Below are 13,664 nucleotides of genomic sequence, written 5' to 3'. Positions count from 1 at the left end.
CACAGTCTACATTGTAGCTAAATCTATTTTTCTCTCCTCCTATGTTCATCTCCACACGATAATGCCCAAGACAGATAAAACATGAATAACTGTGTTCCATTGATCGTTAATGTCACCGCAGCCATTTTAATATTCAGAACCCATATAACACGGGACTCAAATCCTACAATCCATCAAGTAGGGAGATGTTTTTATTTTCTGACTTCATTCCATCTAGAGTACATTGTCCCATACAGCACATGCTATTTCATGCAAGCCTCCCAAAGGCGTCAACCAAACAAGACCCAACTGTGATTTACAATAGACAAGGACACTTCATTACAAACTGGATAGGCTCACAGCCTGGAGGCCAGACCATTACCATCACACGGGGGTACATGCCACAGGCAGCTGTTGGTTTCTCTGTGTGGTAACACGACACATTGTAAAAGAGATAGATAGGATGTGTACTTGTAAGCTTTGGGCAAACTCAGGGTCCTGAGTATTTCCAAATATACTGGCTTTGGATATGACCAAAACCTCTCTTTTTAGTCTGAGAAATGCACACCCTCTGCATATTGTAAATCCTTTGTGAATAAGTGAACATATATCAAGTCATTTCTTGCCGCGCACACTTGGCACCGCAGTCTAACACACCAACGGCAGAAGGAAGCTCATTTCTAAATGGGAAATGTGGGTAGAACTGTTCAGACCGTGTGAGCACTTTATTACCACGAATGCTATTCCAGTCTAATCAACACACAAAGACACCCGGTAATAACTTAAATGTGTGGGATGGATTGGCAAAATAACTGATCTTGTTTGAACTGAAGAACGGTTTTAGCCTGGCCAGTTGGGCGCATCTCATCTGGCATCAAATACCCTCTGAGCCCTGGCACAGGCTTCACCAGTGGCAGCTGGAAAGTGAGGCCATGGCCCTTTTGGTGATTGCAAAATTGGGAGCACTCCTGCGCATATAAATGACAGTTTGGCTGGAGTTTAAAAAAAAACATTACCGGGAAACTCCAATCCCAATCTGCTCCCTCCTATTTTGACCTTATGGCGTATCCCTCGAGGGCACAAGTTCAAATGCATTAGTGCTCCTTTCGCCCCATGAGAATGGGGACCCCTCTTACTGTCTTCCTCCTGGTCCTCAGCTGAAACCTCAGACTCCCTCCTGCCTCATTTCACTGTTCTGTGCTATTCCCTCTCTCTACACTGCAATCATCCAAGGCCAAAGAAAATTGTAGGCCACCTCCATTGATAAGACAGGCCTACTTTGGTCTTCCCTACTGGCCTCTTGTTTCAATGTAGTATTTGTCAGAGAATGTGTGTGTGTGTGCAGCTGTGGTATGTGTGCGTGCGATCGTGGTAGCTTTTAAACCGACTCCTTTGTGTGGAAGATTGACACCAGACAGTATCTTCTCTTGCTTCAAATTCTGTTTAAGTCAATATTCTTTTTTCTCAACACTATCTCCCCATATATTTTAAAGTTATTTGGTATGTATGACACAATCAAAGCATTCATCTTAGTTCTTTTCATCAAATTAAAATTCAATTCAAGGAATGCAAGCAGGCTTGTGGTGGCTTTACTCTCTGGTGCTACTTATTTCCCCCTTTCTCTGATTCTCACATGCACCATCACCTTGGATCACAAATTACCTTTTTATTAAGCTTCTACCAGTGACATCAAGTTCTGCCAAACTGTTTGGACTTTATAGTCAGGAAAAAAAACTGATTTCACATTAGAGATATAGAATACAGTGTACTCGTTAACAGTAATGTAACATAAAATAACAATTTGAAATGCAATCATTGTATTTTCATCATCTCCACATATGATTACCAGGAATGGAAACAGAACACATCGAGACATAGACGCAATACGGTTACCACTTATCTACCATTTTATCATTAGCCAGCGGGGTAGCAGGAAGCAGTTATATCAATATATATGTTTTATTCAAGACAACACACTGTGTAGAGCATAGACAATCTTAAACAAGTTCATGTGACTCTTGAATTTAAAAAAAAAAAAAAACAACACTACCACGACAGGGTGGTAGTCGTTCATTATACAAAGTGGATGCCAACTCCAACACACGGTGAGCCTATTTGAGAGCAAGCTGCTCAGTGTCGTGGGTCTCAACACCATTTGGCCCCAATGCGAAATGTAAATCTAAATAACTTAATCAACAATCAGTTTTAAACTGGTACTTGACCATATTTCACCAGTTGCATCAGAAAAGTGTCGGAAAGGCAAGCACGTATGTTTGACCTTATTCTGACCTTATTCTTATTTTACTCGTTTTCTCAGCGGGACAACAATATGAGAGAAACAACCAAATGTTCACCTTGCAATGAAAGTAAATACTGTGCGGTCCAGTCGGTTTCCTGTCAGCAGCAAAAAGAGTGAATACTTCCTGTCACCATTTACATACAAATGTCACTTTCTCACTTCACAAGCACAGATTTTTTTTTCAACTGCGATACGCTTCACAAACATTTTCTTTCCGGAGATGCACAGTGAAAAAAAAGTGAAAGGATCTTCAATGCGTTTTGCCTCTAGTGGATTCTCTCCCATCTTCTCTCTTTTATGCACCGCTGGTCCACTGTAAATTGTGCATCCAGACTAGAGTATGTCGGCTTTGTTTCCATTTCTCTCAAAGATGAAGCAGCAAGCTGTTTGAAAAAGGGGCTCAGGCTACGGAAGTTGTAATTACTAACAGGGCTTCATGATTGGGCTTTTCAGTGCATGGCGCGATGTTGTTGTGGAAATGTATTAATGTTAAATAAATGCACGCAGTGTGCCAAACTCCATACAGGGAGAGTGAAATATGGATTACACCGAAAACGGCGTGGGAACAAGCATCTTGACAGAAAGGAGATGGTGGGATCTGCATACAATTCAATCCTGGCCCTGTTCCACAGGCAGGCATTTCTGTTACCGTAAGTGGCCCACATACTGAACGCCCGCCATCTTTCATAAACTGGGACGCGTATCCCCTGATGCATAGGTATGAACAATCAGCCTGACAGGCAGGTAGTTGCTCCTCCTTAACCCTGGCGAGTGCTGACTGGTGCATCCCTCACCTCCTCCCAACTCTCCTCCAATCTCCTCTCTCCCTTGCTCTACTCCTCTCCCCAGCCTCCTTCTCTGGCTAGACTCCTGTCCATGGGTGCCCTCTGTTTTACTCTCACCCTCCCAGAGGCTAACGTTTAGTTGCTTGCAATGCACGCACACGTGTGCTCTCACACACGCACATGCACGCACACACGCACACTTACTTCTACCCATCAATTATCTGCCTCCTCTTTTTTGAATTCTCCACTTCCCTCTCTCAGCCCTTCAGCCTGCAGACACATGTTCTTTGTTGTCCCATCACTCACCTCCCACCCTTCAGGGCAGCTAAGCGCCCCCACCCAAACACACACATAGTGCCAGATGTCCCAAAATTTGAGGCTGTGCAAAATTAACAACAGGAACAATAGAAACGAGACTTTGAGGATTATTGAATGATTCTGGAGGCTCTCAACTCCAAGCTTTTAAAGACCATGTAAAAATCAACAAAGGATTATGTATAACGCCAAAATATAAACAATATTATGGAGCATTTATGCTGTTGGGACATGGCACCTTTGAAAAACACTCTTCCCCACATCCACACAACAGAAACATTTGTTTTTGTTTGGCAAACAATTTCACCTTTCATTATGAATTTTTGTAGAGGGTATCAAAATAACAGATCCTGACATGATACTGTGGTAACGCCTTAAGTGGCTTGGAAGATGTTTCTTTTGTACGAGTGCAATATTACTCTTCTTTTTTTTTTTTTGCCAACCCACCTACACATTCCTCTGTAGAAAGAAGCAAAGGCAAAGATCAAAATTTGCAGTTTTCAAATGTTCTGTGGTGAGCTCGATAGAACCACTTGGAAAAATGGCTGCACTTTCTTATCAGCTGGCCTTCCAATCAAAAAGGACTTTCCTATTAACGGTCAGTTGAATGACGACTGAATATGTGGTCAACCGACAGTGACCATGAGCGTATGAGATGAAATTAAACACACACACACACACACACACACACACACACACACACACACACACACACACACACACACACACACACACACACACACACACTCCTGCTGACAGACAAACTGCCTGTTACAGGGCCCAGACCTGAGAACTGACCTTCTTTACTACGCAGCTGTCATACGTTTAGTCTTGGCAAGGCTTAAAGTGGCCCTGCGATTGGCTGGCAACTGATTCAGGGTGTCCCCCGCCTACTGCCCGAAGACGGCTGGGATGGGCTCCAGCGCCCCCCGCGACCCTGGTGAGGATCAAGCGGTTCGGAAAATGGATGGATGGAAGGCTTAAAGTGTATTGCCTCATGTGGGTGAAGAGGCTAAAATTAGAGAAATGGTTTGGGGCAATTGCTTCCCAGATACACACTTCATGCAGATGGCTCAACAGGCTGGCATGCATCATCTAACGGCCCACACGAGCAGTGTTTAAATGAGCTAACTGCAACCTGCTCTAGCCAATCACGCAAAAGAACTGGAGGTCCGTTTTATCCCCTCCCCAGGTGCCACATGTCTGGGACCTCACAGGGGTCACACTAGTAGGGCACAGGGCAACCTTTCCGACCAGACATGGTTTGCTTGGGAGGAGGAGGCAGACCGCTCAAGGGTAATGCTGCGCATCAATCAGACGCAAGCCAGCTGGTAATAACACTTGACATCGAAGCGGCTCAACAGCCGGAGACAAGAAAAAGGAGACAGCCAGAAGAGTTTCAGACAAAGAAACAAAATGGACACGCCTCCCCGACGCCCGTCCATAATGGGGTCTCAATTATCTCTCACAATTCATATTAACTACATACTGTAACTATTAGGATGAGAGGATTAGATGTAAGGGAGAAAAAGTGTATTCATCATTCCTTGTGGGCTTTAAAAAGAGAACTTTGCACAATATTTCTTGGCGAGACGATGTGAAATGGGCAATATCAGCACTCCGTAGACGCGCTGCACTTGCTTCACATCAAAAGTAAATTTGGAGACCTTGTGGGTGACTCAATTCTTGCAGAGCTGAAGGTATCAAGAGAAGGGGCAGGAGCACAGAAGGTGGCAGTGTATCGATGTTTTCACCAAGGATGTAAGACAAGGTCTGACAGGATCTAGTGTATTTATGTGTACCAGTTCACTAATGCACCAAATAGTTAGAGAAGGTTCTGTCAAGTTAAGTCTCCAGTTTCACCTCAAAACATCTGATAGCAGGACCACATGCATGCATACACAGATGCATACATACATACCATGTTTTTGTGATTTAAAGATAATGAATTTAAAACCTGAACAAATACTAAACCAAAATAAATCTTTTAAAGATGGGAAGTAAAAATAAACAACTGACATAATGTGGTTGCGCACATGTCCACACCCGCATAAGTGGGAATGGCTGTGGCTGTGTTCAAAAGGGACTAGTCACGTAGTCACATTTCACACAAACTTGTGTTAAATGTGGTTTGCACACACCTGCGAATTAAAGTGCCTCAGATTAATCCCATGTAACATTTTGCTGTTCTGGTAGGCTTTTTTTTGACATCTTTGGAGTCACCGCCAAAGCCATCGTCTGCAGAGAGCATCTGAGATCTAGTATGTCATTGTTTGGCGCTAACAGTCGGGAAAAGAATACAAAAGAATGCTTTCCAGGGCATTAAATATAGGCTGGGACACAATAAGGACAATCATTAGCAGCTAGAGAAAAAATAGCACTCCAGCAACCACACCAACAACTACCTGAAGAGGTTCCTCTAAAATTTATGAATAAATATATATTTACAAAAATAGGACGCTGCCAACAGGCTGGCAGAAACATTGAAGGCTTTGTAGTCATTTCTGGTGTAAGTATTGATTGTTTAATTTAGGTAACAACAATCTCCCATCTTCATATGCCTGGGCTATACGATAAGGTGGCAAGCCTGATCTTACAGAAAAGAATCCAAGCTCTCCTATAGTTTGCAGGAAAAAACAAATCACCTAAAATCACCGAAAATTATGTACATACAGTATATTTTCTTGGATATGGGGGACAAAAATACTGATGGAACCTCTGATGTAGTGACTCGAGAGCACAACAGCTTTACAGTCAGCTTCATTGAAATTCGTCCAATGAACTCAAGTTGACAGCCCACCACGCCATTGTTTTACCTGAGCTTGGCCTCAAAATACTGTCTTTGGATGCAGAAAAATCATTGCATAGATATGATTTTTGAGTGCTGCATGAGGAGGGCACAGCAATTCCACACCTCCAAAGAGGTCTACTAAGGATGGCGGTACCAATTTTAGACCACAGCAGCCAGTAAGAGTCTGAGTGAGTGGTTGGTAATCCTTGTCTCATGTTTCCACCAGAGTGACCAAGGTGAAAGTGTCGGTCTACAGAGTACAATATGACCCAGCAGCATATTGTACTGTATATTTAACCTTGGTGGTAATTTAAATTGCTATGACTGCAATGTTCTATTTTTCCTGTTTGACCACTTGGCTATTTTGGTCTTAAAAACAGCACATACCCCGTGTTAAAGTTTGAGCTTTTGTATACACAGTTCAGTTAGCGTACTGACAATGTGGACGGTGATTCTTGGGCAAAGTTAGTCCACCAATAGGTGACCAATTTAAAAGCACCTACCATGTCTCAACTACTTTCTTAGTTGGACGCACTGCATAAGAAAACAGATCATCTTCTGTATTTGAAGCAGATTGCCAAATTGAAATTGTTCACACAAGGCATTTTCTTTCCAGAGGGAAGCAAAGAATCTCCAAGAAGAACAGTTTTCGTAGCTGTGTCATAAATGTATCTCCAATCAAATTTCTCATACAAATGTAAATTGAATACAACAGAACATTTCCAATGACAGTTAGAAAATGGGGGCAGGTGGTGGGCAATTCAGTACATTGCAAGTTTATGCGACGTATTAAAATGATTGGAAGTCCAAGTTGGAAAGTTTTTATTTATCATTGCCTACTTGTTACTGGCATTAAAGGTAGTTGTATGCCAACATCTACAACTTTAAAAGTATACATGGCAAAATGGAAAAAATGTGGACCAGCATCTTTTGGCCATAGAACAACTGCAGTAAAATATGTGTTATGGATAAAATTACTCAACGGTAAGAACACGGTGTCCATTATTTCACTCATGTGTTTAACCTACTTCCCTTGAAATGAATAGCATTTATATTAAGCGTGAAGAACAATCCTTTTTTTTTCCTTCATAGAACAGTGGTGGCCGTTTAAGGGAATATTATACAACTCATATATCATTGACATACCTTAGAGCAGGGGTGGGCAAACTTTTTGGCTCGGGGGCCGCATTGACTTTTAAAATTTGACAGAAGGGCCAGGTCAGCACGAGCTATGGTACAATAAAAATTAAAAAAACTGCATTTGTTGACAGTCCATATCAAACATCAAGAGAACAAAAGCATGAAAGTACTGTATTAATATACTTTTTTAAAATGACAACAGTGTTGTTGATGACCTATTTTAGCCTGTGCATTGCTGCAGATGGGTTGTGATCAGACCAGTAGAAGTCGAGCGATACAGAGGTCCTAGGTGGTCGAAAAGAACCCCCCCCCTCCCCGTGTTCTGCAACTTCAAGTCAATATGCCACCTGGCGGTGAAATGCCTGTCATTACAAGTCCAATTGAAATGAATGCAATCATTCACATTGAACGTTAATTTTGGACCAACCTTCGGCGGGCCGGATTAAAAAGACCAACGGGCCGGATTCGGCCCGCGCGCCGTAGTTTGCCCACCTCTGCCTTAGAGGTACATTCACAGTGAGTCAGTGAGCATCATTGTTATTTCTGTTTCACTAGTGATATTTCTCACGTTCCTATTGTGCGCAAATGGCCTTTAAAAAGTGGGATTTTTTAAGTATGTATGTTTGATGATCGATCCAATGTATGAACGAACGAAGGGGGAGGAGTAATCGACAAGGGGAGAGGAATGATCCCACGCTGTACAAGCCACGGCACCTCCTGTTTTCAAACTGCACTAATTGCACCTCATGTTACTGAAAGAGCACTGATTTAGCTCTCTGGGCTAATTAAAATGAATAAACACAATTAGTTGTGAGGGCAACAGCACCGCTGTTCATGCACATAATTTCCCTTTTCCTCTTTGCAATGACACTCACTTTAGAAGCAGCTGTTATTAGCTACGTTGCTGCATCAGAAGCATTGTGACTAATTGCAAAGCACTTGATGCCACCCAAATGGCCCCCAATTTGTATTTGATTGAACTGAACAAAGATAATGGTCTGAAAAAAACCCCCAACAACAACATGAAATTGTAAGCCTAAAACCAAAAGGAAATCAATTCTCTGTATGTATTGTACAGGGGAACCTTTTAGGTCGTGAAATTTGGGATTGTACAAAAATAAATAAATAAATAAACATTGGAAAATGCGTGTCACAATTGCATCATCACATGTTACATTTTATTGCAAATAGCAGTTAACTACATTACACTTGTACAGTAAGGATGCACCAAATCTAACCTGCTAACTAATATGCCTTTGACTGTAAACTTGAGGATGAAGAGAAAAATGTTCTTGTCAATAATATGGCCCCGCTAATCTAAACACGGAATTCTGATTAACATTGCCTTTGTGGAATATGATTTAAGTAGCAAAATCCACTACTTTTTATCCATCTGGGCGGCCATTTAACCCATTGCTGTCAACAGAAAATGACATCACAGTTGCTCAGGGCTTAGGTAACGGCCAGTCAGGGTTCAGCTGGCAAGCGTCAAAAGTCCAAACTCAGAAAACAGGCGAGCTGTGATTGTTTGTTATCTGAGCCTTGAGCAACTGATGGGATGTCTTTTTCCAGTCTACTGTAAGAGGCAAAATTGCCGACCTCGGAGATGAAACGGGTGGATTTTTCTGCTTAATTCATATTCCACAAACCCAATCTTAATCGGAATACTTTGTTTAGACAAGTAGAGCCGCATAGAACATTTAATTGTCAAGAACATTTTTGAGTTGACTTCCCCTTTAAGACTGAGTGCTTCCTTTTTTGCACCTTGATGTTTACAGCGTTTTAATTTTTGTTCACTCCAGATTTCTGAATCTAGAAAGTAAAAAAGAAAAAGAAAAAAAGGCACTAAATATTTGCCCATTATTTGAATCATAAAGGTTATCTTAAATTGCCCAAATTACACTTTTATAAAAATTATAAATGTTAACACTCAAAATGCTTTCCAAATTAATCAAAGGTCTTGTGCTGTGGACAGTATTACCTAAGAACAGATTCTTTTTATTTTCAATGTTTCCAAAATCTGAAGAAATCAGAAGCTGACCAGCGTCCCGGAATGGATGGCGGATGACTTTTTTTTTTAATGTGTTTTTGTGAAGATATGAAGTCGCTTTACTCGCTGTTCATTTCAATTTTAGTTGACTCATTGTCCATTTGATCCCATTTAAAATGGGGTGTACACAAGCTTCTATTGAGGTAGTGCAAACTTAACAAACAGTTGGTAAAATAATGATTGCAGGGAAAATTAATCGTAAAACCCAAAGAATAGTCTTACTTGAAGACTTCTTTCAATTTGACCAGGGGGAGGGGGTTTTGGTATCATATGCAAGCTACAATTCAATTCGCTTTTCATCCAATTCCAAGAGAAGGAGCTCTGGGGAGGAATCAAAAGTTTTGGCTCTAATAAAAAAAAAGTTTTCAAGGATGCAAAGTTCTCATGCTTCCACTCTTCATTACCTCTGCTGCAAGGCATGAGTTTATAAATGCATTGATCTGTTATTTCTTTTCATCAAGAGTAGAGATTAAAAAAACAATTGCCATGTTGATGGCGCTGTGACAGACAGGACTTCCGATTAGCCTGGCAGCTTATTCCCTTTTGTCTCTCTTGCCCACTTATGTGACAGTGATCAAGGCTGATAAATTGTTCAATTAAAAGGCACATTAAAAATCCAGAACGCTTGACCCACAAGCCTCTTTGTGTATGTGATGCCCATTTACTGTGAAGGAAAAGAGCACTTCTTGCTACTGACAACCAACATGCGACTCATCGAGAGACGAATGATTTTATTTGTACAAGCGAGTAGTTTGACTGAACGCTGGACTATAAAACAGATGAGCTGGAATTAAACAAAAGGTAAAAATTTCCATGACAGTTTGAAATACAGGACAACATTCCTTTCCTATCCAGTAAAGGCCTGGAAACATCGTTCCTGGTAGCATTCTGTGCCTAACCCTCACGTTTGACCTTTCGCCACTCTAAGAGACTTCCCTGTTGTTTTAATGACAGTCAAGGACAAAAGTGACTGGGTTTGAGCAAATCTGCATGGCGAAGTTGGACCAAATGAGTTTCATTATTCTGTTTATAGGGCTCTGGGTAGCCTACGTAGGAATTAACATTACATTTTATGATGAAATTAAGATCTATTGCAATTCAAATTGGAAAAATGACAAAAGGCAGGGTCAAACCTGGGGCTATATTTGAACTTTTTAGCACAATTTGACAAAAATTACCTCCCCAGGGCAGACATCTTTATCAGAATGCACAACCATCAGAAAGACTGAAACACACTTTTTATTACCGCAGTTACTTTTTCTGTCAACATATCATTGCAACCACATTTTATTAATGCTAGAATTCTCTAAAATTACTACTGTCCCCTTGATACTTGACCTTTAAAGCTTGAAAACATAATTTTTGACCCTAGAAAAATGTACAGTTTACTTGGGGGGCCATGTTGTCTTAAGGGTTTGAAAAACTGGAAATTTATGGTTATAGGCTACGACCACGTACATACTTGAGCATCCTTTGATACTGTGTTTGCACTGGTCCATAATAATTGCTTAAAATAATCTCTCATGAACTCAAATTAAATTATTAAAAATAGCAGTAATCTAATAAGTAATCTATGGTTGAAAATACGTTCACCCTGGGTTGTGATCTCATGTACTGTTTTTTTAACTTGATTTTAAATCTAAATAAAACATTGATCCTACTTATGCAGAAACAAACAACCATACAGTATATCCAAAGCATTCCAGTTAGAACAAAAACAATGGATGTGGGTTTAATGCAACAAACATAAATGAAAAAGTTGAAAAATGTGCAAATGTTTATATCAATACAAGACTGCAGCAAAATTTTACTGACAACCAGCAACCCAATTAAACCTAACCTGGTATCTAAGTTTCAGGAAAGATGCTGAGTCTACACGCTGTGGTATTTATATTGTTCGGGTGAAAGTTGAAACTTCCTTTTTGAAGTCCTCATAGATGGTCGGTTTAAATTCGAATTTTGCATTTGCAACATCATTGGCCCTTATTTGTTTTGCTTCAAAAAAGGCATCTTGTCTACTTCAAAACAAAACAAAAACAACCCAAAATGTGTGATGAAAACAGTAGGAAACACAGGTGGCCGTGGCGAACTTGTCTTTTTTCGAGTAGCCTTTATTTTCATCTTGAGCACCGTGGACAACTGCGTACGGCCCTCATCTCACATTCGGTGAATAAAACGGTCCTCGCCAATGGTTGTATACAGTCCTGATACCATCAATAAAAAGTTCGGCCACAAAATCAAAACGTGACGTTTAGAAAATGTATGAGATACAAAAAAATAAAGTCAAATAAAATAAAAATAAACTTACTTGAACGCTTAGTGAAAAGTAAGCGACAACCCCCCAACTGGGAAGCCTTTCAAATCCGTGCAGGTCGTTTTGTGAGAGCGGTCGGGTTTCTTCAGGAAAAGCGATCGTTTGTATCCTTCTTGGGGAGAAGAAAACTGTGTATTCCACTTTTAGTCAATAACGGAAGGAGGGTGTAACGTATTGCACATATAATTTCCTTCTCCGATCGCAGGCTGCGAGGCAGAATCTCCTCAATGAAAGAAACCTAAAAGTTACACAAAAATAACCCAAGGTAATCCATGCGCGACAACGCCGCGCGTGGATCTCCAAACGTCTCCTTTCTGCTTCTTTCGTTATCTCCACGTCGCAGGTTTGGAGTCTTTTCTTCCCAAATCCACCTCGCACGGACTGACTGGGGGTTGGGAGACAGGAGTCAAACGCCCCCCCCTCTGACCCTCCTCCTCACCCTTTCTCTCTCCCTCACTGGAACTGAATGAAAATACGGAGTCCTGTGCTGCGTTCACAGGCACCATGAACTTCTTCTACTCTGTTCTCCACTGCCGTAGAGGCAACCCGTTGGTGCGTTCAGGAGCCTTAAAAGTTTCACTTTCAGTTTTAGTTCTATAAACAGCAAAATAAACATCCATTTATCCATCCATCATCCATCTTCTGAAACGCTCATCCTCACAACAGGTAAACTGAAATCTGAGTGCTCAATTAATCCACCACGCATGTTAAATCAATACGCACAGAGTTCAATCAAAACAGCAAAATTCATTTTGTGACTTTAAATATCGTCACCCTCTTAAAATAATGGCCCAAGTCAATTTTTTATTTTTTTCAGACGAAAAACGGAACCACATTCTTTTTATCTTGAATGTATTAATAATTGCTTTTTAGGCGTTGAATCAAAAGATATGTTTAATAAAGGATGCATCCGATTTTAGCAGGGGTGGCCAGCATCCTGAGGAGATGTTAAGGAAAAACAATAAATTATTACAAACATGCTTCCATCATTGCTAAATTATTGAGTAAAATGGCAAAACGAATCCACTTATTTATCTGTGTACAGTATCAACATCATACGGTGACTACCAACACAGCTTTATAAATGCTCACATTCACGAATTTGCAAACTTTATTGATTGAACTCTAAGATACAATGGGAGGCTGTCACCATTGTTTTCAGTGCGCTGGTGGCTGCCTGTCAATGTTTTAACTCCTAAATTACCAAAAGGTTTTACTCTGAACTTTAAAATGGTTACTTTACCCAGGATCCCGCTCTGCATAGTGGCCAAGGGTAGAATCCAATTCAAATCTGTCACAATAAAATCCCCCGGCGGGCATTAGTGGCATCCTCGAGCTGAGGGGACATTCTCAGTGGGACAGACGGCTTTAATTTTGTGCCATGTGAGACAGCGTGTGAAAGACGCTAAAGAGAGAGGTTTCATATCCTGCCGAGATGGGCTTCACTGACTGTACTGCTGACCAGTTTATTTAAAGTTCATTAGTTGCCTAACTTACTTTTCACATTCACGCACACGGGCACCCACATCCATGCTAAAAGCTTGACGAACCCGCTTCCCACCACACGACACATGCACAATTCCCCACGTAGCTTCATCATACCTGTTGCGCTCTCCATAAACGGGTATTACACACAGAACAACACAACACTCATACTGTCACAAAACGTCCATATGTAGTCAATGCAGTCTGCTTGAAGCTGACCCGGTTAGTGATGATTAAATTAATGGACCAAAACCCACTTCCGTCAGTGACGGATTGATGGACCTTCCATCAGTACTGACAGAATGCCCACCTCTGTGTGTGTGTGTATGGATAGATGGATGGATGGATATACTGTATGTACATTGCGTGTTTATAAGATAGATAGATAAACTCACATTATCATTCTTAAGATTAACATTAACAATAACATCCATCCATCCATCCATTTTCCGAACCGCTTGATCCTCACTAGGGTCGCGGGGGGTGCTGGAGCCTATCCCAGCTGT

The 13,664-nt window shown here is 41.1% G+C and overlaps 1 protein-coding gene across 7 annotated transcripts in view; it reads right to left on the bottom strand.

Moving 5' to 3' along the window:
• The window catches only part of ptprsa (protein tyrosine phosphatase receptor type Sa), a 212,590-nt gene that overhangs the window by 143,753 nt on the left and 55,173 nt on the right, over positions 1–13,664 (bottom strand). Inside the window, exon 1 of one of the 7 annotated variants that reach the window (XM_086116117.1) lies at positions 11,668–12,071. The exons of the other annotated variants lie outside the window; for them this stretch is intronic. The gene's annotated coding sequence lies outside the window, so the exon portion shown is untranslated. Of the gene's footprint in view, positions 1–11,667; positions 12,072–13,664 lie in introns of those variants that run through there. 7 annotated transcript variants of the gene reach the window in all.

This window comes from Hippocampus guttulatus, chromosome 7 (assembly GCF_054856545.1).
Source record: "Hippocampus guttulatus isolate MCC_2025c chromosome 7, RoL_Hgut_1.0, whole genome shotgun sequence".
In the NCBI taxonomy this organism is placed as follows: Eukaryota; Metazoa; Chordata; class Actinopteri; order Syngnathiformes; family Syngnathidae; genus Hippocampus; species Hippocampus guttulatus.
Note: the sequence above shows the minus strand (reverse complement) of the source record. Positions and strands in the feature narration are given on the sequence as shown.